At 38.5% G+C, this 25,910-nt stretch overlaps 1 protein-coding gene across 3 annotated transcripts in view; it reads left to right on the top strand.

Annotated features, from left to right (window-relative positions):
* Positions 1-25,910, top strand: part of casz1.L (castor zinc finger 1 L homeolog) — a 253,395-nt gene that overhangs the window by 37,020 nt on the left and 190,465 nt on the right. For all 3 annotated transcript variants that reach the window (XM_041569137.1, XM_018225650.2, XM_041569136.1), the window contains exon 2: positions 21,511-21,612. The gene's annotated coding sequence lies outside the window, so the exon portion shown is untranslated. The remainder of the gene's footprint in view (positions 1-21,510; positions 21,613-25,910) is intronic.

The following is a 25,910-nucleotide window of genomic DNA, read 5'->3' as shown; positions in this document are numbered from 1 at the left end:
AGATGCTGGAATTTACTGTATCTACATCTTCATTTCTACTGAGTATGCTCTCCAACTTAAACCTTTACTATTCAGTAATTATTTAAAGGGGAACTAAACCCAAAATCAAAAAAGCTGGCAGTCTCTATAATCACTAACCTTTAATGCTACTGTTCTTTTAACTGGCCTGGGGTATTTTGGTATATAGTATGCCACAGCCATCTTGATCTGCCCCCGGAATTCCCTGTACTGCCCTTGATGTGAGCAGTACAGAACATCTTCAGTGATTACTGTAATGCACATTTGCTTGGCTCTATTTGCCCAATGGAATACAATGGAGTAAACAGCAAGATGGAGGCAAGCTCCACGTTGAAGTAGTCCAAGCTTGGTAAAAGGCCCAGTAGACTACCAATTTAAAGCCCCCCTCCCTAAGTGATTGCACTGATATAATTAACTGAATCCTGAAGCTTCAAGTTAGCTATATTTGGCCTCCATATCGCACCCTACTTTAAGCAACCTCATGGGTATTTGGAACAATACAACAGTTCAGAACACAGTTAACACTCTCTGCCCTGTTATATTTTAGGTCCATTCGAACATGGTATGTATAAATAAAACTTTTCTGTTTTTAAAAGAAACTTAAAATAGACTGACACTGCACAGTGATACTATTAAACCATTGCCACGGCAGAACATTAAGAATAGGTTCTTCTCTTCTTCACTCCCTCATTTGTTAATGTACCACCGACAGATACTGAACATTTTTAAACCTGCTCAATCGACAAACTGACCATCCAGTCAGTACGAATGTGACTAGCTTTCGGCTTCTATGTAGATAGCCCTTACTCTACATGGCTTTAATTATATAAAAAACTAGATTATATGTTATGTAGCCCATGGCATGTGTGCTACAGATTTCCATATACACCCTTCAGAATCACAGAAACAAATGTTTAATAGGTTAGCCACAATACACATATGTTCTGAATTCAAATACCCACACCCAATTTTTGAACAGGGACACACCTGACCAAGCACTGCACAAACAAGCACCTTACCAACCAATAAAAAGCAAAGATGTGGAAATAAAGGAGAGCAAAATATGCCAACCTTAATTAATTGAAATATTTACCAATCCAGTTTTTTAATTGTGTATGTGTTTGTTATATTTGTGTACAATAAATACCTGCTCCATGGGTGTAGCTAGAGCGAAAATAAAGATGACATCAGTAGGAAAAAATGTAACAAAAAACATTTTCATGCCACAACAGATCAAATTTCAGTTGGATTCTAATTAATATGTACAAATATTTTCAGACTGAAACAAAAAAAATGCTTAAAACTTCTTTTTTGGTGTGGAGAAATTGACACCGAAGACAATAACATTAAAGCTGGCCATACACATCAGATTTTATTCATCGTACTGCGAACATTTGGATATCGACTGTATTTTTTAATGCCACAATCTAAAACTAACATTCAGATTTAAACTGTAGGTTAAAGCAGCAAAAATAACAAATCAGACGATGTTCTGGCCAACAATCGTACAAAAGTTATGTCCTAGTGACAGTCACCCATGACCATTGTTGTAATCGTTTGCAATACATGCAAAGATAATATTGGTATCCGACAGAAATTTTCTAACCTGTCTGATCAACTGATCGCCATGGTATTAAAATTATTGGATACAATTATTCGGAGCCCACACAAAGTCCGAAAATCAATTATATCTGCGTGTCTATGGCCAGCTTTAGACCTCTGTAGGAATTCTGCCGCACACTTGTACTTCACTTTAACTGCAGTGGTGGTGCTGGTCATCCGTAGACCCGGCCGGGTCCCCTAGCAACAGTGATAATTTGTAAACAGATCTGCACACACTAAATTGACTGCAGTCGGGGAAGATGCCCCTTTTATTATGCCACCAGTAATTCAATGTTTCGTGGGGGGAACCCTCCCTTTATCAGGATATAATAGTGTTCCTGGTGTCTGTAGGTATTGTATCCTGATGAAGGAAGGGTTCTCCCCCCCCCCGAAACGTTGAATTACTGGTGGCATAATAAAAGGGGCATCTTCCCCGACTGCATTCAATTAAATGTGTGTGCGCATCTGTTTACAAATTATCGCTTCAGCTTTAGACCTCTAACACTCTTTAAGGCTGGAACTACACGGTGCGCGTCCTTCTGATCCGACACGATGAGAGGAAGTGCAGGCGTTGCGTCGGATGCAACAAATCTGATGTAAGTAATACAAATGTTGCATCTACAAACTGATTGCATCCAACACGACTGTCGGATGTGAACGATGCACGTTGCGTCTTCAACAGACTCGGGGCATCCAACGTGACGCCTGCGCTTCCTTTCATTGCGCCGGATTGGAAGGACCACGCACCGTATAGTTCCAGCCTAAGGCAGCAAAAATGTAGGTTGAGAGCCTATACTAATGCTCCTAACTACTACATTAACAAATGCTACAATAAAAGAGTTTTATATATAACATTTTATAATTATATATATAATATAATAATATATAATAATATATATAATATATAAATAATAATATAATAATAATATATATAATATATGAGGAATGGGTGAAGAAATGGTTTGTTGTTATTGATGTTTTGTGTTCCTTACCCATTAGTGTACAGTTCACAACCACAGTGTTAGTTAACAATGCAAGAAAATCTAGAGAAAATCTAGAGTGTTGTAGAGAAGATTTTAAAGAGGTTGAAGCCTTTACTTCCATATAACTAACTAATATATTCTCTGTGTTTATATGAATATAAGTTGTCAGTGATACACTGCTGTTAATTTTGTCATGAGGGGGAACTATCCTGGACGTACAGATATATGATGTAATAATTGTCATATAAAGAAACTACTCTAAAACAAAGCAGCTTGTAGAGAGAAAGATTGGAGAAGGTGGATAGTGTCAAGTAACTTGATGAAAAAAGTTATGCATGTATGATTCATTTTTATTTCTTCTGGCTGCTCTTTTGCTGCCTTTATAATATCTTCTTCATTGTTATGGCTGTTTAGCAAACACAGGACTTAAAGTAAAAGTCAATATTTCTACATTTCTAAAAAGTAGCTTGTTCTGTTTCTTAAGAATAAGGAAATATTTCACTAAGGAGATGGCAACAGACTTATTAATAGCTTGTATAAGAAATCAGATAGGAATAGCTTACTCTATGCACAAGTGTTCACGATAAATGGGTAAGCTCTGCCAGTGCATTAAAATAATATTTTATGTATTCACATTGTTGATTTAATTCTGTTGTGGAAAGAAGGTCGGCACCACTAGTGTAGATTGTGTGGCTATAACATGTATTTGACAACTGATCCTGTACAACACCTGTATAGACCTGGCAGAAGATTTTACTGGTGAAATTGCCTTAAAAGCAGGGTTTAAATTTAATGAATAGAATGATAATATCTCTTTCAGAGGTGATACCGATTTCTAAAATTTTAATTAGTATGTACTTTTAATTAGTATGCCTAAGACACACTGATTTCCTTACACTGGCAGTGTTTTCTCTGTAAAGGCTGCCATACACTGGGCAGTAGCATATGCTTTCTGACCGGTCGGCCCATTGTTCCAGTCAGCAATTAGCCTGGACGACTGGAGATGTGAAGAGATATGTGACAGATATGAGAGGTCATTTACAACCTCCAAGACTTTCCTATTTGCAAAAGTGTTGCAGGTTTGGCAGTCCGTTTCTGAATGCAGAGACATGCTGCTGCCCCAATGAGTACATTGCCTGCAAGGGCAAATATACTGCGTCATGTTTCAGCACTAGCAAACCTGTGAATAGGATTCTTGATTTCTCAACTCTGCCAACTTGGTATTTCATGTTTGCAGTGGTCTTAATACAGTACAATCTGGTTACTAATATGTATGTATATGTTTATTTATATGGCACTAGTTATGCACTTCTTGTATTGCAAAACAATAAATTGACAGTGGTCAAAACAATAATAAATACACAGTACAGTTAAAGATTAAATGCTAGTGTTAAAGAAACAAGGAGACAAGGGGTTTTTCCCAAAAAAGTCAAAATTTTTGTCCAAAATAGTAAAATTTTTGGCCTAATTCCAACGCAGGCCACAGAAACTTCTAAATAGGATAGGGACCTTTCCCATTGACTTATATATAACCTCGGCAGGTCTAAGATGTCGAATTTTCGGATTCTGACTTTTTCCATCCTCTGAGTTTAATAAATCTTGAAATATTTTTTGAGTTTTTGGCATTCACGCTTTAATAAACCTCTTATATGTAGGCAGCTGTCTAGCAACTGTAAGAGTGCTAGCATATGGGAATGTGTAAGCCTTTCTAAACTAAGGATCTAAGACATATATGACTACAGACTGCAAGTCTGCTTGGCTGCATCTTCTTTTGTCAGGTGGCTTTGTTGAAGGGGCTTTAACTTTGTTCTCTTAAGTCTACAAAATTTTAGTGGAGTATGACAAAGCCCAAATCAGAAGAGGGCACATCAGAAGAAATGAAAGGTAAACCATGTTCCAAAGATTAGCCAGACTTTGCAATTAAAGGGGAGCGTCAAGGATCAGAAAGAATACAGGAACACTCTCTTTGTTAATAGTATACTGTGTAATTAGTTAGCAGGTGGTGAGGAGGTAGGAAGTGGATAGACCCATCTCTAGGATGACCCAAAAGTGCTAAGTTTAATATGCTCAGGAAAGAAAATACATGATCTGTCAGGAAAGATTGCTTAGACATTGTATACTGTATATATATATGTACATAAAAATATTTTCAACGTGTATGTTTAATAATTAACTGATCAAAGGGGATGACCCATTGAGTTATGTATTTTTTTCCTATGCTGTGTTTGCTGAATTTTTGGATTACAAAGTAGGTGAATCTGAAAAAAAGACACGTCCATCAAGTAAATCTTGTTAGTTGATTCAGAGGAAGTGAAAAACACCTGATGCTTCTGGCATTGGCGGAAAAACCTTCCTGACTCAAAAAGGTCAATGGGACCACATATTTTCCCATTTTCCAAAAGAGTCATCCAACCCTCTTTTGTCAAATGACTCTGTCAGTGTTTTTTTGGATAAGGAGTGTCTAGGTCATTTTAATCTCCCGCACTTCTGAAAGTAGCTTCCTATAGTATAACATCAAGATTGCAGAGATTAAGCTAGATAACCACAAATCGCACAAGGGCTCACTAGCAGTGATTTTAATGTTATACTATGGCAAGTCATTTTCAGGACATTTGCCACCAATGGTAGTGCAGATTTAACAGCAGGCAACAAATCTCACTGTGTGCCATCATCCCTAGTCTACCAGTTGGACCCATTTAAGTAAACACATTGTATAACATTGCAACCTTGCTGAGTTGGAAACCTGAGTTTATTCCCTGTCAGCGAACTATCTGCTCGGCGTTTGTATGTTCTTCACGTGTCTGTGTGGGCTTTCTCCCACACTTCAAAAACGCTGAGGCAGGTTAATTGACTCCTGGCAAAAAACGTAAAAAATGTACTCTGCTATGTGTGAACATGAATTTAGATTATAAACTCCACTACTGCAATAAATGTATTTCTATTTTTATTTTTATTTCAATATATGTTCTCTATTTTTCATTTTACCCTATTAGTTTGGGGTGGAATATTTCCATGAAGGTATATTGATGAAATCTTCTTGATTATAGATATATTCCTTTATAATTCTGGGTTGCTGATTAGATATCATATTGTTCTGTTTAAAACAGCTAATCTTTGTTACAAATGTATTATACAGTTAATGACAGGAACTTCCCTGTGGGCTCATGCCCCACCTTTTATGTATTATTTCGAGAATTGCAAATAGGTTGGGAGTTGCCTTCGTCTGAAACTTCTGTTGTCGTTTTTTTCCCTCACGGTGTTTTAATTAAATGTCGTTATTAGTTTTGTTCTATTAAAGCTTTCATTTCTCATATTTCACCTGTGTTTCTACCGATGGCATCACTCTGTATTCCCTTTTTTTATGTACAGAGCAGGTGTCCTAGGAGAAGAATGGGGTGTGGACAGTATAAAAAGTGCATTCATTTCTGCTAATCTGTATTTATAGTAAATAGAAGGCAAGGAATCAAGCAGGGATTTGTGTTCCACCCAGTTTAACCTTGCACAACACTACCCCAAACTAAAGTGTTAAGATGGAAGGAAATATTTTAACAGTTACTGTCTCATTCTCATAGCACTGTTAATTACTGTCTTCTGCCAAAGTATGCCAAAGCAAATAGGGATTTTCTTGCTAGACTGAGCTTTCTAAAATGTGATTCTCACCTTCTATCCTCAAAATGAATTAGGCTGCAATTTAGTGTGACATTACAAGAACTATAGCAGGGCGATTATATTTTTAGCCATTACTTGAGACAAATGGGTCTTTGGCAAAGGGACTTTGAACCCAAAAGGCAGGAACGTAACTAGAGGGGGGCGGGCCCTGGTGCGTGACGCGCAGCTGCCGGGGGGCGCGCGAGAAACTGGTGCACCCCCTGCTCCCCCGGTAGTTCCGCCACTGCCAAAAGGTGTGGAAACCTAAGCTCTAAAACATTTGGTCAATAGAACATACAATTTAATTTTCCAGTGAAAAAACTTTTGTGTTAATAAACAAAAAAAAATTTAAAGATACATTTAAAGTATGGATAATATGAATAAAGGGCTCATGTATGAACACTGATGTGGTGCCATGGTTTTTACCCACAACACAGTGTTTCCTCCATAATTCCAGTGTGATTGTGATCATGTGGGGAGATGTGCCTGATGCAATTGTGGGTGTTGTTGCATCATAATTCTTTGCAGTTGAATTCCACTTTGATGTGAATTGGACATAGCTGTGCTGAAAATTTATGCTCAGATTTCAGCACATCTAGTGCTCACACCAATGATTTCTCTGCAGTTCTATTGCATGTGCTACTGTCTGGAAACCCTGAAACTAACACCTGCAGAGGTGGTAGTAGCTCCAGGGTTCCACTTTCCACTGCGCCCGTTCGCGGATAATCCAAGATGGCAGGGCAGGGCAGCGTGCAAATGCTTGGAATGGAGCCACATTTTGGCGCCAAATTCAAAATAACAGGACACCCAGGACGCCGGTTCAATGCACGACTATAGGATTTGTTTCAAGCATTCCTGGGTGTTCCTAAATGTATGTTTATTGCATTCCTGGACTTTTGACCTTGCCTGTACCTTGACTTTGCTAATTATCTGCATGCCTTCTGAACTCCTGCCTGGATTTGACTACGTTTGTTCCTGAAACCTTGTATGTTACCGTGAACTTGGACTTTGGCCTAAAGCTTCCTCCTTGGTCCAGACTTCCCCCCTGGGAGCCGATAGGCCCCCTGACATTATAGTCGGCCATGGACCCCACCGAGGAAGCTACACCTGACGTGGGAAGAGCTCTGTGGTAATTGGCATCCCGCATGGAAGCTTATGAAGCACAGCAGGTCCTCATTGGGCAAGTACTCAATACTCTCTTTTCTCAGATGCCTTCTGGGCCCCCTAGTCCCCCCGTGGTACCTCCACCTATGGTCTCTCTGTGGGGGAGCCCCACATTCCTCCACTGCCTCAATACAGTGGGGATCCTCTTGCCTGCAGAGGTTTCGTTCACCAGTGCCTGATACAGTTTGCATTTCAACCCTCGCAATATACAAGGGTTGGGGGGCGAAGGTGGGGTACGTAATGACTAGGCTGGAAAGCTAACCACTTGAGTGGGCAACCCCCTGTGGGAAAAGAAATCCCCTCTGATCAATGATGTCAAGGCTTTCCTCCATTCGTTCCAAGCCGTGTTAGAAGCTCCTGGGCGAGTCGCTTGTACCTTTTCCTGGCTCCTGCAAATCCAACTGGAGAATCGCACTGTGAGTATGCAATTGACTTTAGAACTTTAATGGCAGAAACTAACTGAAACCTGCCCCTTGAAGCCTGGAGGTTCCCCTCGCCAAGTTAAAACTGGGGTGTCACATGTGGGGGGCGTTGCACCTGTACTCCAAGAGAACTCTCACTGATTTCTTCTGCCCCTGCAGATTCGTCTGGCCACTAAGGAAATAAACGTTTCTGCCTTCCTTGATTCTGGGGCTGCAGGGAATTTTATGGATGCTGCTTTTGCCAACCACATCGGTGTTCCTCTGTACCACTTGTCTACTCCCCTGTGGGTTCTGGCAATTGATGACAGACCATTAACGTCTGAAATAATCTCCATGACGACGGGTGAATTACTTTACAGGTTGTCACACCTAATAAAGAAAGACTGTCGTTCCTGATTATCACCTGTCCTTCCACACCTGTGGTGTTGGTGTTACCCTAGCTTAGTCTGCACAACCGCTCCATTGACTGGTCCTCTAGTCATATCTCCCATTGGAGTTACTTCTGTCAAAACCATTGCCTGCCTGTCACTCCCAGCCACCGGGTGTCTGTTTCTTCTACTGATGTTCGATCTCTGCTGGCAGTCTACGGGGATTTCGCTGATGTTTTATGCAAAAAATCTGCAGAATTCATTCCCCCTCATCATTCCTACAACTGCCCCATAGCAACTGCCCCATACATCTTCTTCCTGGTACCATGCCATCCAGGTGCTGTACGTATCCTTTATCTCCTGTTGGCCATCAAAGACTATATTCAAGAAAATCTTCAGCGGGGATTCATACGCCGCTCTACCACTCCAGCCAGAGTCGGCTTCTTTGTGGTAAAGAAGGATGGAGGATTACGTTCATGCATAGACTACCATGGTCTTAATAAAATTATGGTTAAAAACCAGTACCCCTTGCCCCTAATCAAGGAACTTTTCGACCAGTTGAGAGGGGCTAAAATCTTCACCAAGCTAGATCTTCGAGGGTCATATAATTTATCCGTATTTGTGAAGGGGACTAATGGAAGACAGCCTTCAACACTCGGGATGGGCATTACAAGTATCTAGTAATGTATTCGGAGTATGTATTTCAGGAGCTTGTGAACGACATCTTCCGCACTTGGGGAAATCAGTGGTTGTGTGCCTAGACTGCATCTTAATCTTCTCCAAAGACTTGGAAAGTGAGAGAAGTTAGATTCACAGCTTAAAGGGCAATTCACTTTCATTAGCAAAACTGTAATAACTGGAAACACAGAAATATGTTTAGACTTTCATAACCTGCCAAATTTTGTAAAATAAACAAAGCAATTAGGGAGTGTGGCCACAAAAATGGACGTGGTCAAAAAATTGTCACTTTTTATTTCCAAAATGTTGGGAGGTATGCATAAATCATTGGACGGAGACAACTTTTTTCTAATTTTGGTTCTGTACATTACCACAATGAATTTTAAAAGAAACAACTCAGATGCAGTTGAACTGCAGACTTTCAGCTTTTATTCAGTGGGTTGAACAAAAAGATTGCATAAAAATGTGAGGAATTAAAGCCTTTTTTAACACAATCACTTTATTTCATGGGCTCAAAAGTAATTAGACAAATTAAAAAACTGAAAATAAAATGTTCTTTTCTAGTACTTGGTTGAAACCCCTTTGCTGGCAATGACAGCCTGAAGTCTTGAACTCATGGACTTCACCAGATTCTGGGTTTCCTCCTTTTTCATGCTCTGCGAGGCCTTTTCTGTTTATGGGCCTTTCTGTTCAAATTTTAGTCTTCAACAAGTGAAATGCATGCTCAATTGGGTTCAGATAAGGTGACTGACTTGGCCATTCAAGAATATCCCACTTCTTTTCTTTAATAAACTCATGGTTTGCTTTGGCTGAATGTTTTGGGTCATTGTCCATCTGTATTGTGAAATTCAATTTGACTGCATTTAGATGGAATTGAGCAGACAATGGGGCTCATTTATCAATACTGGGCAAATTTGCCCATGGGCAGTTACCTTTAGCAACCAATCAGTGAGGAGGTTTTTAAAGCCATCTGTGAGTAGAACAACGAATTAAGCAATTTGATTGGTTGCCATGTGTTACTGTCCATGGGCAAGTTTTCCCATTGTTGATAAATGACCCCCAGTATGTCTCTGAACACCTCCAAATTAATTTGGGTGCTTCTGTCCTTTGTCACATCATGGATAAACACTAGTGTCCCAATGCCACTGGCAGCCATGCACGCCCAAGCCATCACAATGCCTCCGCCATGTTTTACAGATGATGCAGTATGCTTTGGATCATGAGCTGTTCCACGCCTTCTCCATACTTTTTTCTTGCCATCATTCTGGTAGAAGTTGATCTTGGTTTCATCTGTCCAAAGAATATTTTTCCAGAACTGTGCTGTCTTTTGTAGATGGTTTTTTTTTTAGCAAAGTCCAATCTAGCTTTCTATTCTTGATGCTTATGAGTGGCTTGCACCTTGCAGTACACCCTATGTATTTACTTTCATGCAGTCTTCTCTTTGTGGTAGACTTGAATATCGATACACCTACCTCCTGGAGAGTGTTGTTCACTTGTTTGGCTGTTGTGAAGGGGTTTCTCTTCACCATGATTCTGCGATCATCCACCACTGTTGTCTTCCGTTGGCGTCCAGGTCTTTTTGCATTGCTACATTCACCATTGCATTCTTTTTTCCCCAGGATGTACCAAACTGTAGATTTTGCCATTCCTAATATTGTAGTAATTCCTCGGATGATTTTTTTCTGTTTTTGCAGCTTAAGTATGGCTTGTTTCACACGCATGGAGAGCACCTTTGAGCGCATGTTGTCTGTTCACAGCAAAATCTTCTACATAAAAGCAGCCCCCCCCAAATCAACGCCAGGACTTTTATCTGCTTCATTGATAATGACATAATGTAGGAATTGTCCACACCTGCCCATGAGCCTTTGAGTCAATTGTCCAATTTCTTTTTAGCCCCTGAAATCAAGTGATTGTGTTAAAAAAAAAAAAAGCTTTCGTTTCTCACATTTTTTTGCAATCTTTTTGTTCAACCCACTGAATTAAAGCTGAGAGTCTGCAGTTCAACTGCATCTGAGTTGTTTCATTTAAAATTCATTGTGGTAATATACAGAACTAAAATTAGAAAAAAGTTGTCTCTGTCCAAAAATTTATGGACATAACTGTACAAGTTGTTTAACATAAGATAAATATAACATGTTCAATATATATATATATATATATATATATATATATATATATATATATATATATATACATACATATATTTTAATCAAACAAAATGTTTTTATCATAACGCACAGACAAATGTATTCTGGAGTTAGTTGAAACAGACATGTTAAACTTTGTATAAAGGACCCTTTCCCTCAGTTGTTACTTGTGTGTCAGGATAACAGATAAGGAGGAGTTCATTACATGGGTATGATACAATTTCTTAGCTTGGGAATAAAAGTAATTTCAATGTCACTGTACTGCACTGATTTGTGCAAGAAATAACAACCAGAAATAATTATTTTTTAAACAGTAGGCAAAAAGTATGTTCAATGCAAGTATTTTTCAGTTAACCGATGATGAACTTAGATTTATATTGTCCATTGAAAGCTTAGTAGCTAACAAACGACAGGTAGTATGAGTGAGAAAGTAAACAATGAACCAAATGACCATCATGTGATTTTTAAAATATCTGATCTGCTGATGCATGTTCTAGAGGCATTTCTAGGTCTGCATTAAAGTGGTGTAGTAGCTGACTCCTTTTAACATTTGCTCATTTAATCCATTGGTTAAATAAGAGTATCAATAATATTTTTCCAACACTCAGGCCTGGATTTGCGGCTAGGCCACAAAGGTCCGGGCCTAAGACGACAAAAATTAAGGGACGATATGCCACCCAGCAGCACCTGAAGTTTGTCCCCTGTATAGATCAAAGGATGATCTTGTGCTCGATCCTAGGGAGACGGCACGGCATGGAGGATTCGGCCTCTGGGTGCTGAGAAGTAATGTCTGGCCCTGGGGGTGTGGGCCCCAATGCTGCTGGCCCAGTGGGTCCAGACACACCCCCCCCCCCGTCCGACATTGGTTTTAAATATCAAGTATCATATACTACCTTCTGTAGAGAAAAAGATTGTAGAGAACAAGACTGGCGATCAGTTCACTACCCTCTGCAAGAGTAGAGTCCGTTATTCTAAATAACAGAAACAGAGCTATTACTATAAATGCTGTTTTATATATACAGTATAGTGACTCAATTATTGAAACCTTTGGTTTGGCATTTATGATTTTAATGTGATTAGGAAATCAGTGCTTGATACATACAATCCTTCAGCTACTCTGCTATCCATGTGCATACACAATCTAATACCCTTTTATTTGCTGGAATAATTCCATGTAAATTATTTTGCTTCATCAAAATTAAAATATTAGATATTTGAAAAGGAATTGTCTTGAGAAATCCAAAACACAAAAAGTAGCATTTTCTATAATTGTTTTAACAATCCTTAGATTCATATCCATCTTTATATTTATTCAGTTCTCTTTAATGTGACGTATCAGAATTCATTTATTTATCACTTGGCAAACTTATTATGCGTTGATTCACTATTATACGGGATAGGGCATTGGATTTATCCCTTTACAATCAGGCACAGTTGAAATCCACATGCTGCATAGCTGATTAAAAATTAGTGTTGATATCTTTGCTAGGAATCAATGCATTCTGCAGCATGTCTCTTGATTTTACAATTATCATAATCATTTATCTGTATAGAGCCAGCAAGTTACACAGTTATTTACAATTTACTGTATAACAAATAGGGGTCTTAGAATAATTTAACAAACATGGCTTACAGAATAAACATTTATAGAAGCCCTACTGCAAATTCATCCAATTTAAAAATAATTTAAAAGTAGAATCATATGAAAGAGTAAATCCCCTCTGTATAATAGATTGGTGCTTTGAAAACACTGACAACAAAGTGTGAAGGCCGGACGTTGTACACTGAGAATCAAATTATCTGCCTCGCAAGGAACAAACATGGAGCAGCTTCAGTTTCACTATTTAACATCATCTCCCATTATTCTTAAAAAAAACACTATTTACCTTTGACCACCTATGAGTATTGAGAGGTATATTTCAACACTAGCTTGGGGCTGCAGGGTAAACCCTGGAAGCAGTTGAAGTGTAGGATTTGAATAAGACCCAGTACTGTGAAGTTAATGGGTAATGGCATGGCACCCCCAGAACTTAAAGGAACAGTAACACCAAAAAATTAAAGTGTTTTAAAGGAATGACAATATAATGTACCGTTGTCCTGCATTGGTAAAACTAGTGTGTTTGCTTCAGAAACGCTACTATAGTTTATATAAACAAGCTGCTGTGTAGCCATGGGATACACAGTAGATAACAGATAAGTTCTGAAGAATCCCATTGTGTACTACAGAGCTTATCTGTTATCTGCTGTGTATCCTGTGCCGTTTCTCCTTTTTGGGCTTTGAATGGCTGCCCCCATGGCTACACAGCAGCTTGTTTATATAAACTATAGTACAATTTCTGAAGCAAACACATCAGTTTTACCAGTGCATGGCAACAGTATATTATTTTGTCATTCCTTTAAAAAACTTCCATTTTTTGATGTTACTGTTCCTTTAATAATGTGAGCTCAGTTAACACATCTAGCACATTATTCAACAAAAGGCACTGGATATAGGTACAGTTGGCACTGACACCCGTAGTGTGTCATATAGTGGCAGTGGGTTATGGCGCCACAAGCACATAATAACTAGCAGACTAGCAATCTGTTGGTTCTGAGGGGCAGAACTATTTAGTGGGCTGGTGGGAGGCTGTTTGGGCTTCTGTGTACATGAAATGCCAGAGCTTATTTTGAATCTCTGTCCAGACCTGGTGAAAACGGTGGGTATTGACACCCCAGGCCCAATAAAAGACAGTGTTAAATGCACATGGGAGGTGTATTTAGGGCAGATTTATCAAAATGTGCGATTAGAGTTTGCCGCAGAAAATACAGATCAGCTTCTCTCAACCTGCAGAAAAAATTTCAGGCTAATAACAGCAAAGTCAATGCTCCATGTGCCAAGGGCCTAACACATGGCAGTTTATTCATGCATTCCCATGTGGTAGCTTTTTCAAGCATTCCAATGCATGGGGATTTGAAGCATATGTTAATAGATCTCAAATGGCTTTAGCTGCACTCTTGGAAATAAGACTCTATGATTCAGCACAGTTAAAACTTAATTTTATTCTACCAAACAAACAAAAAATAACAAAAGGTACAGACAAAGGTCTGACATGGTTCATGTCTTAGCACTTTATCAAAGACGAAGCCAGACCATTAGCTAACGGAGCCAATTCTTTTAAATTGACCATGTACCCATGGCACTGTGCTGAACCGGAGAACATAGGTGAACACCGGGGAGAATCTGTATTAGATGTCTTAGCAGGGTGATGTGGGTACAGGGGCAGTTGAAAAGAATGGGCATTATTAACTCATGAAAAGCACGCCAAAAAGCATAAGTAAGCAACCTAAATCCTGTTGCCTGTTTATGGGTTTTAAACCAGATGCATACAATTCTCATTGCTCATGGGAAATAAATTGTTAATTTAGATACATAGACTCAACGTAGTCTGTAAAATAAGTCTAAGTTAATGAAGCCATACAGTATGAGGATATTATGGGGCCGATTCACTAAGCTCGAGTGAAGGATTCGAATGAAAAAAATTCGAATTTCGAAGTTTTTTTTTGGTACTTCGACCAACGAATTGGTTAAATTCGTTCGAATACGAACGAAATCGAACGAATCGAACGAAAAATCGTTCGACTATTCGACCATTCGATAGTCGAAGTACTTTCCCTTTAAAAAAAACTTTCGACCCCCTACTTCGGCAGGTAAAACCTACCGAAGTCAATGTTAGCCTATGGGGAAGGTCCCCATAGGTTTGCTAACCTTTTTTTGATCGAAGGATTTTCCTTCGATCGTTGGATTAAAATCCTTCGAATCGTTCGATTCGAAGGATTTAATCGTTCGATCGAACGAAAAATCGTTCGATCGATCGAACGAACGTTTAGCGCTAAATCCTTCGACTTCGATATTCGAAGTCGAAGGATTTCAATTCGAGGGTCGAATTTCGAAGTATTTTTTACTTCGAAATTCGACCCTTAGTGAATCTGCCCCTTAGTGTGCCCTGGTTTAAATGTGTGAGTTGGCAAATACTAATCATTCATTTTGTATTGACTGACACAGTTCTGCATAATGGAACAGCCAACTATAGCTTAGGCTGAGAATGTGCCGGGGGTGTGGTTGCTTTTTCACTGATATTTTAGAACAGATTAAGCCAGTATATAAGTATAAAACATAAAATAAATTAAATAAATTCCACATATAAAAAATAACAAATCATTATTACCACATACTGTAATAAAAATACTGACCGATACAGGAGATAAAGAGGGCCTTGCTCATTAGATATACATTGTAATGCTTTGACTCACCAAAACATGTGTATTATAATAAATAAAGTACCCCTTGTTGGAAAATATGAGAATATTAGAAGTAACGTTCTAATATATATATATATATATATATATATATATATATATAAATGTCCCATAGGTGACGGCACTCCAAAAGTAATCAGGATACACAGGTCATCTAGTTATAATTCAGGTTTATTGGTGGACCAACGTTTCGATTCCGTATTGGAATCTTCGTCAGGGTGAGAACAGTGCCCAAACACAAACAGCCAGTTTAAATACACAAAATGGCGCCAAAACACTTGTTGCTAGGGTGCCTAGCAACCACCGTGAGGTAGAGAGAAGAGTGTATAGTGTAAGAGAAAAATGAAAGAGAAAAATGAAGTTCCGCAATGCCCTATCTCACCCCCTTACCGTGTAGAGGGATCTGCCTCATGCTGCGCTTAATCTTAGAAGTAAACCCTGGCGGCAAGTAGGGTAGTGTGGAACTGCCACGTCCTCCAGGCTGTCAGCGGTGAGTACGCAACCCGGAAGTTGTGAGCAGGGTCAGTGACAGCAAGCGCTGTATACTGTTGCCAGGTAACCAAGTGCGGTACGCACATAGAAAGGCGCTATGGGAAGGCAGGGAGACAGAACCGGTGGGCACATCCCTGCAAAGTGTCACAGGCAAGCCCCCTTCAGTGTCCGTCAAGGCCGTGGTATACTTATAGGTTGCGCCAAGGCTGATTGTCAGTGGAAGCCAGGTCAGACACGAGCCCAGTACACCGAAGGTGTGCTGGTGCGTAACCCAGGCAACCACAAAGCCGGAAGCCAAACAGTATAGTGTAGTCCGCGCGCTGTGTCACATCATCCTGTCACCTCACTTATAAAGCCACTGGTGTAAGTCCCCCCTGCGTCACCCCAACGGGTATGTTCAGCTTGCAACGGCCTCAATATTGAGGTACTCTGGGTTATGCCTGCTATCCAGTAAGGCAATCTCTGGGTACACCTGCTACCCATTTTAGGCATACTCTGGATACACCTACCTTCCAGATAAGGGGGCATATACAGTAAGGCAATATGCGTAAGAGAAAAGATAAAAACAAGGTTTGTGTTAAAAGCAGAAAGGTAGCCAGGAGGATGAGGGTAAGTAACTGAGATGTCTCCAAATGGAAAACACTTGTCATGATAATTGCAAAGTGAAACATATACATGAAACATATGTAGTGATCTATACAGAAATAAACAATAGACAGAAGTCTGAGTTCTGGGCTAACAGGGCACTAGTAGTGGATTTCATTATAGGAAGCATCCTAAGGGAAGTGTCTCATTGAGGCCACGAGGAGCCACAGTATCAAGTTTGTGAATCCATCTTGATTCGAGTCTCAGAAGGGCTTGATTTCGATTACCACCACGATCTAGAGGGGGTTGAAAGTCCCATACATCTAAAAGAGGGTAGCGGATGGCCTTTTAATAGGAAGTGTTTCGCCACAGGTTGTAATGCCTTGCCCTCCCTCAGTGCCTTGCTAATGGATGATCGGTGATTCGCGATTCGTTCCTTTAGGGAAGTACTGGTTTTCCCTACATAATATAGGCCACATGGACATGTTATGATATAGACCACGAATGTTGACGTGCAGCTTAGCCTGTGTTTGATATTGTATCTTCTACCTGTATGAGGATGAGGGAAGTCCGCGCCAGTAAGAAGGCTCCTGCATGTAACACAATCTGGGCATTTGTATATTGTATATATATATATATAACCTAGAAATATATATAAAGTATATATATATATATATATATATATATAGAAATCCATCAGTAGAAAGCAGCGCACACTGGAATTTTTAAAAGTTTAATTTATTTATCAAAATTTTTAAAATTTTACATGTATCGATATATATATATATATATATATATCTATATATATATATATATATATAAATATATACATATATGTATATATACTTTATATATATATATATATATATATATATATATATATATATATATATAGATATATATATATATATATATATATATATATGCAGCAATGACTCAGCACTCACAGGACTTGCTTAAAAAATGAAAAATCCTTTTTATTGTGCAAAATCAACATTTTGGTTACATATTGAGAACTTTATCACGATAAAGGTCTGAATATGTGACTGAAACATTGATATTATTTCATTTTACAGAGTACAAACTATAAAGGATAACAAACCACCAAGGAGTGGCTAGGAATACCATGTGTACCTAAACTGTGTTATGACGACAACCACAAGATATGTCCCAGGTCGATCTTCACACAACCGTAACCTTCCCTCTACCAACCTAGAACTGACCTGATCCATTGTGCACACAACCCACTCATCTCTCATGTCAATGGAGCAGGAGGGACAGGCACCATATGGCATTTAGCTGGGCAGACATGTGGTCAGGCCGAGGTGGACTGATGTCACTAGTGGGGGGGATCCTGGGCACAGTTAGGCTTGCCAGCTGCTTATGACACATAAGCAGCTGGCAAGGGACATACCTGACATACCTGAAATGCATAGCTCAGAGAAGATGGGGAGCATCTCATGAACCTCACCATGAAAACAGTGTCTGAGACAGAGCTGAGTGAAGTAAGGGAGAAGTAGGAAGGCAAAAGATACAATAACAGATTACTTACAGATTATAGATCAATGAAATCGCTAATGACTTTTTTAGGAATAATTGTATTTATGTATTCATAAGAAATGTAAACCTAAGAACACGTAAAATTCTTTCTTACAAATATGATTATACGTCATTTATAGAATTGGTACATATATCATTATTCCATGACCACCAGTGTGGAGACCTAAGACACCCAACATAATGTCTTCTTTTAGAGTTTGCAACCAATAAAGAAAGGTGACCAGGCTTTCCAGCAGTAGTGGTTGGTGTACAGTTATAGGATCTGTTATCCGGCAACCCGTTATCCAGAAGTTCCGAATTACAGAAAGGCCATCTCCCATAGACAAATAATTCAGATATTTCAAAGGGATTTTCTTTTTCTCTGTAAGAATAATAATTAAACAGTACCATGTACTTGATCCTAAAATATAATTAATCCCTATTTGAGGCAAAACAATCCTATTGGATTTATTTCACATTTGAATGGTATTCTAGTAGGCTTAAAGTATGGTGATCCAAATTATGGAAAGCCCCAGGTCCTAAACATTCTGGATAACAGGTCCCATACCTGTAATATAGTAGATAAGGTAATGTTTACCATAAAGAGGCGGTTAATGTTAATCCATCCTGAGGTGTATAATGAATATGCCAATAAAGTCTGATATGCACATTAGCTGGAGTACATATGCATTAAGCTGGTTGGACAAGTTATATTTGGGCCCAGTAACAATGAAATTGATTGACTATAGTATTACAACATAGTGTGAAATATTATTTTGATTAGTTGCTGCTTTCAGGTGTCTATACGTTAAATAGATACTGACACCAGAGATGTAAAAAAAAATGTCTGCTTTGCGCATTGTGTCTTCCTTATGCAATCGGGCGGGGGGAGCTAGGAGCGCTGGCTATATCTAGCATAGCTGGGCCCAGGGTCGGAATGCGCGCAGGGGGGGTCAGAGCCTTACGAGATCGGGCAGGGGGAGGTCAGAGCACCAGCTATGTCTAGAGATCCTGTCTGGGCCGGCGGGGCCCATGAGGGCTGATGCCCACCGGGTTTTTTCATGGTGTCCCGCTGGCCCAGTCCGACTCTGCAGTCAGTTTGGCAACACAGTCAGGTTTAGGAACTTCAACTAACAATTGCTTACAAGAACAAACCTCTCAGCAAAAAACTATCAGCATGACCTATATGTAACTTTTAATGTACATTCATATTCTAAAAAGTAGTTTTTTAGTGTCAGTATCACTTTAAGTACACATTACTTTGTTAAATTTTCAATATTTATTTTTGCTTTTTTTGTAGTATTTCCATATAATATGCTGATTTATGCAGGTTTCATATTCTGTTTTGATATTAGTATATAGGATACTATATGGTAATATTATCTTTGTATTATTTATATATGTTTCAGACATGTCATCTAACATGACATAGAGTTAGTTGATTTTCTTGATTGCAGGCTATTTTTAATTTATGTTGACTGTTTTATTAAATACATCATTAGTGAAAATCGGTTCCTCAGTGAGGCTATGTTAAGTGAATCCTTGATGGAAAGACATCTAGGATTAGTTATACACTTTATAATAAGCAATCTATGGTGGAATGATCAGCTAAATTGTATCTGGTATCTGGGGTATAGACTCTCTCGTACATCTTGGGAAAGACCCAAGTTACCAAGTGGACACAGGTATTAAAGGGGTTGTACACCTTTAAATTAACTTTTAGTATGATGTAGAGATTAATATTCTGAGGCAATTTGCAACTGGTTTTAATTTATTTTTTATATTTTAATTTATTTTATTATTTGTGTTTTTTGAGTTATTTAACTTTTTATTCAGCAGCTCTCCAGTTTGCCATATCAGCAATCTGGTTGCTAGGATAAAAATTACCTTTGCAACCATGCATTCATTTGAATTATAGTCTGGGATATAAACAGGATAGGCCTGACTAGAAATATGAGTGATAAAAATTAGCAATAACAATACGGGGGTTATTTACCAAACTCCGAATACCCGAAAATCTCCGAAATCCGAAAAATTTGTGTTATAATTTTTTGGAATTCATTAAACCTCGAGGGCTAAAAAGCCAGAATATAAAAACACGACATCCCAAACCTGTCGAGGTTGCATAAAAGTCAATGGGAATTTTTGGTTGTGTTGGGGGTTTCGGGCAATTTCTCTATGTTTTCGGAGCTTTTAGGTAAAAACTCTGGGAAAATTCACCAAAAAATCGTGAAAATCTGAGCCTTTCCCGCAAAGGTCATTTTCGGGAAAATGTAACAATAAATAAGCGTTAAAAACCTGAGCGGCTTAGATCGGAGTTTGTAGCAGCCGATATTGAGATAAATTCGGACGTTGATAAATAACCCCCTTAGCCTTAGGGGGTTATTTATCATTAAATAGCCATTAGCCATTTAAATGCTGAAAAGAGTCAGAAGAGGATTCAAAAACTGTACAAACAATAGAGGCCAATTGAAAAGTTGCTTAGAATTAGCCATTCTATAACATACTAAAAGTTAACTTAAAGGTGAACCACCCATGTAACAATAAATGTGTAGCCATACGGAGCATTTGTCTTTTTGAAGGGGTCACTGACCCCTTTTTGAAAGCCCAGTTTTTGTCTCCAGTTTTTTGTGTTAACAAAACATGGGGCCAGTATTTTTAGTTGAAATGTATTTGTGTAGCGCATAATGGGCTGACTAATAAACACTAAATAACATATTGTTGCTATTTTTGTAGCAGATATAAAAAATGTGACAACTGCATAGATTCACAATCGCCACCCGTCCTCTGCGTTTTTTTTAATTTTAACAGCTGAAGGATGATCAAGTTAGGGGACTGCAACAAGGAAAGGAATTTTGTGCACTGCACCCCATAATATTTGCACTTGGGGTAATGGAGACGCTCTGAACCTTACAGGACTCTCCTGTGCCTCTTTCCTTCTGCCACTTTGTAAATTGCAAGAGGTTGTGACAGGTGGTACCTATATCTCACCTATACGCCACCCATATGCTTGCATATCTCCCAACATTTTGGAAGTAAAAAGAGGGACAAAAAAATGTTTTCACACATTTCTGACCACGCCCCTTTCTGTGGCCACAACCCTTAATTACCATGTTCAGTTTACAAAATTTGGCAGGTTATGAAAGTTTGAAAATAACTCTCCTTATCTAAAATGATTTTTTTTTTTGTCTCAAAATTGTTACAAAGTATCTTATTTGCACCTGTTTGCTGTTCTGTGCTCTGCTAAAAGCCAATTAAGTGAGAAACTTTGTTTCTTTTACTGGCTGTTCAGTGCAGATAAAATAGGGACTTTCCAGTACAAATGAGGGACTGCAGGTTGAGCTGTCAAAAGAGGGACTGTCCCTCCGAAAAAGGGACAGTTGGGAGGTATGTGCTTGGGCTGCATACATACAGTAAAACAGCTGCTCCTCTTTGTGCTCCAGTTTGTGAGAGCAAAACTTAGCACATATAGGTGTACAGTGGGAATCTGATTACTTTACTTTAATAGTGTTTTAGTTCTGACAGATATAATTGTATTACATTTAATCTGTATGTTTTTTGTGTGTAGAGATTCCAAAAATCAATCCAATAAAACAAAGATAAGAAGAAAGAACATTTTTGATGTGTAAGTTGAAATGGAGGTGCCACCCAGACGATTATTTAGCTAAAGGTAAGATTTCAAGTTCTACACTTTGTTTGTTTAAGTAAGATCGTTCTACTTCTTTAGTCATATTTATTAACTGTAGAAAGATCCACACTCACAGGTCTTATAGAGAAAAATAAATAATTTATTAGTTACACAAGTGCCTTGAGCTTTGAGAAAGGCCTTGGGTAGGCCGAAACTTCAGTCCTATGTAACTAATAAATTTTTTTTTTTTTTTGGATATATATATATATATATATGGAATGTGTATGGATCATTCTCTCTAAATGGCACTGAGATTGATATTATACTATATATCATACATATAGGTAGGGCAAATTCAGATATTTCTGACAGCATGGCAATGCAAATTAAGCACATGTGAAATACTTTGAGGGTTGGTTACTGAATACTGTATTCATTACAGTTTTAACTGAGTGATTATAATGCAGCTAACTTGTTAGTGTCCTCCTTTAATCAAAGCTAAATGTGTCATTCAGAAAAGATTTCGAGGCATAGACAAAGGGCTTGCTTTTCAGTTGTGAAGTGCCTAGCTGTGATGCAATGTGTGTGCTTTAACAACTATGTGTGCTTTGAGTCAAGAGTAGGGCCTGAACACTTAGACAAGTAAAGTCAAAGGGAAATTATCATGTGGCTCTATTCCATACTACTGCTACTACTACTACTACAAGATATTATACATTTCACTCTGGGTTATGAAATGAAGAGTGGCGGAACTTCTGTGTGGACAAATATATATATATTGAATATCTATATACACACACCATCTGTTTATGATCTGTCTGCCAGTGGGCACACACAGCACATTAATTCAGATAGATTTTATTGCGTTAAGCAGACACTGGGGGGTCATACACTATACAGACGTACAAGAGCACTAAGGTGGACCACAACTTGTCTCTTAGTGCTAAAGCAACTGATCACAGAAAACACAAGTGAGATCAGGAACTCACTTTCAGTTTCTGATTGCATGAACCCAGACATTTAAAGGTTCTTAATTCAGGCCCAAAGTGTCCCCATAATAAATGGTTCCAAGTGAGTCTGTTTGCATAGCTCTTCCTTCATGTCTCTTTGCTATGTGGGATGAGGAGATATCAGTTAATTTGGGGAGTCTCTGTGACTATTTTCAAGGTGTCTTATTAAGGATATATATTTTTGGAAACCAGACAGATTTTTTGTTCATCTTCCAAACACTTTTAAAAAATATAAAAAAATTTATAATATTGAAGTCTCCCTAGAACTGCTCTGGTTCGAGTGGGGAGTCAAGAACTGTTCTAATTTAGGTTAGATGATGTATGTTCTCTTTATGCCTGCTAGGCATAATTCCTGAGTTTCATTAAAGGTTCAGTGTAAAAATCATTAAAGGTTCAGTGTAAAAATAAAAACTGGGCAAATAGATAATATGTGCAAAATAAAAGAAAGTTAATTTATAAAGGCTGGAGTGAGCAAATGTCTAACAGACCCCAACTTCCTGCTTTTCAGCTCTGTAAGGGGAGTGACTTTGAGGGGGGCAACATGGGAAAAACTGTTCAGTGTGTTTGATTCAAAAGCAAACTGTTATGTATGACCCATTTGCTCCCCCTCAAATCACTGATTGGTCACTGCCTGGTAACCAATCAGTGGAAACCAAGAGGGCTGCAAAGCAGGGAGTAGAGTTCTGGCTATTATGTTAGACATCCAGTCACTCCAGCCTTTATACATTACATTTTTAACTAACTATATTGAAGATATTTTCTATTTTGCACACCTATCTATTTACCTAGTTTTTATTTTTATATTGAACCATGGTACAATAATTGCTAATGTTGCATTGTTTCAACTTCACAAGAAAATACATAAAATACCAATTGAAAAAATCTTTAAATCAGGTGTAATACCTGAAAACAACCACAAAATAGTTTGGAACCCCATTAAAGAATTAGTACACCACTGTTAGGTTCTACAGAGAGCCTATACTAGCTAGACCATGAGTTTGGGGGGCAGCATCTCTCCTGAGACTGGGAGCTGGGAGAAAACTGTGTCACTGCCCATTACTGACAAATAATGGGAGGCTGGAGGAAGGCAATGAGCTTAGTCTCCTTTTAAATCTGAAATGTATCATTAACATTTTGGGGCCCATTTACTTAGTTGGAGTGAAGGAATAGAGGGAAAAATAGTTCGGATTTCGAATGGTCGAATATGGCTATTTCGACCATCGAATGGGCTAATTCGACCTTCGACTACGACCTTCGACTTCGAATCGAACAATTCAAACTGAAAATCGTTTCACTATTCGACCATTCGATAGTCGAAGTACTGTCTCTTTAAAAATTTCTTCGACCCCCTAGTTCGCCACCTAAAACCTACCAAGGCTACTGTTAGCCTATGGGGAAGGTCCCCATAGGCTTCCTAACAATTTCCTGATCAAAGGAATATCCTTCGATCGATGGATTAAAATCCTTCGAATCGTTCGGTCCAAAGGATTTAATCGTTCGATCGAACGATTATTCCTTCGATCATTCGATCATAGGAATATCGCAAAATCCTTCGACTTCGATATTCGAAGTTGAAGGATTTTACTTCGACGGTCGAATATCGAGGTTTAATTAACCCTCGATATTCGACCCTAGGGAAATTTGCTACTTTATGTCATTGTAATGTTTAGGTAAGGTAAAAGGATGTTTTAAAGAATTGCTTTACAAAAGCTGATACAATCACACATATAGACAGTTTTACAGTTGTTTTATTTATAATAGGTTGTTCTGTATGAGACATCATGTTGTTTCAATTGCAAACCAGCATTTATAGGTTGTTAATAACAACTGTTTAGGTGATGAAATTTCCACTTTAATTACCTGATTCACCGGATCCCAGAGGAAAGGGCAGTACTGATAAATCATTTGTTTTGGTGTTGAAGTGTTAGCAACTAGTGATTTTTACCCAGCTTATGTTATACCGGTATGAAGCAGGAAAACAGATGTGCTTTAAAGGGGAACTTACTAAACTTTTGTGGCTGTTTAATAAATGTTTCACATATTAAAAGTACTTTTATTTTCTTCTCACAAATGTTTACAATATGTAGTTTAAATTGTTTACATTTTTATGTAGTGTGTTCTCCTACCTATTTTGTTTTCACCACAAACAATATAGTATGTTACGAGTCAGTGGCAAATTTCACCTGGTCTGAATATAAGGTGTGATGTCACTCTTAGGCAGTGTCGGATTTTCTCAACAAGTGAAGCTTGGGCTCCCAAAAAATGTACCACACCTAGTGTGGTGTCAGCACTTTTGGACCCTTTGCTACTCCTTTTAGCCATAATTAGCAAGGTATGTCACTAAGACTGCTGCAGAAATTGATGAGCACCCTATTAACCCTACACATGCCTAGTTAAGATCACTGCAGAAAATGGACTGAAAGCATTTAAGATTGAGCATTAGATTGAAAGCATTAACTCACACATATTTGCACAAACGAATGTCACAGACATATCTTGTCTACAGTGCTGCCTTTCTCTTCCTGCTGAATATCCCTTCACTGCTGGAAAGAGGACAGAAAAAGTTAAAGATGGCTGTGCGTTCAACAGTGAAACACTGAACTACCTTTTTAAACAAGATGTGCATAAGGAACACATGTGTTCTTAATAATTACTGTAGATACATTCAAGTTTAGACTGAATTATGCCAAGTCGCATGCTACGAGTTACTACTGGGTGTTCTATTTAACAAGAAAATTAATAAAATGATCATCTGGAAGTGATATGCTTGTTTGTACTAATGATTGTTATTGACAGAGGCAGTGTTAAAGCAGATCAAAACTCCAAATGTGTAAGTGTAAGATGGACCACCAATAAGAAGTATAGAAGAGCGTTTTGTTAACAGTTGTCTTCCTTTAACTGTCACATCAGGCAGCACAGTTCCAGTTAGCGTTTCAACCTGGCTGCTATTATATTAGGCTGACCAGGAAAAATTATGCTTGATGCCAATGATTTTTTATAGGGAAGATAAAAATATAAGAAGACCAGTACCAGAGAAGGTTGCAACTCTACTTCCCATAGTATTAAATGGAAAGTGGTGACAGTTGAATAGGAATGTTTGGACCATCACTGTTTTCTGTTTCAGAACAGCAGCTACCACTAACAAGGACATTTTTGTACAATCTGTTAAATAAATATTTTTCACATAGGGAGTGCTGGTCCAAGTGTTACTTTTGGATATTTGCTAATTTTGACTGTGCATCCCGCTTTTGTCTTTTTCCATGCACAAAAGCGGTGTGCAATCAGAGGTGTAGAGTGCAGTCACTTAGGGAACTTATACATATACTGTGT

Source organism: Xenopus laevis, chromosome 7L, assembly GCF_017654675.1.
Source record: "Xenopus laevis strain J_2021 chromosome 7L, Xenopus_laevis_v10.1, whole genome shotgun sequence".
NCBI lineage: Eukaryota > Metazoa > Chordata > Amphibia > Anura > Pipidae > Xenopus > Xenopus laevis.
The sequence above is the reverse complement of the archived record's forward strand: the minus strand, read 5'-3'. Positions and strand labels throughout refer to the sequence as shown.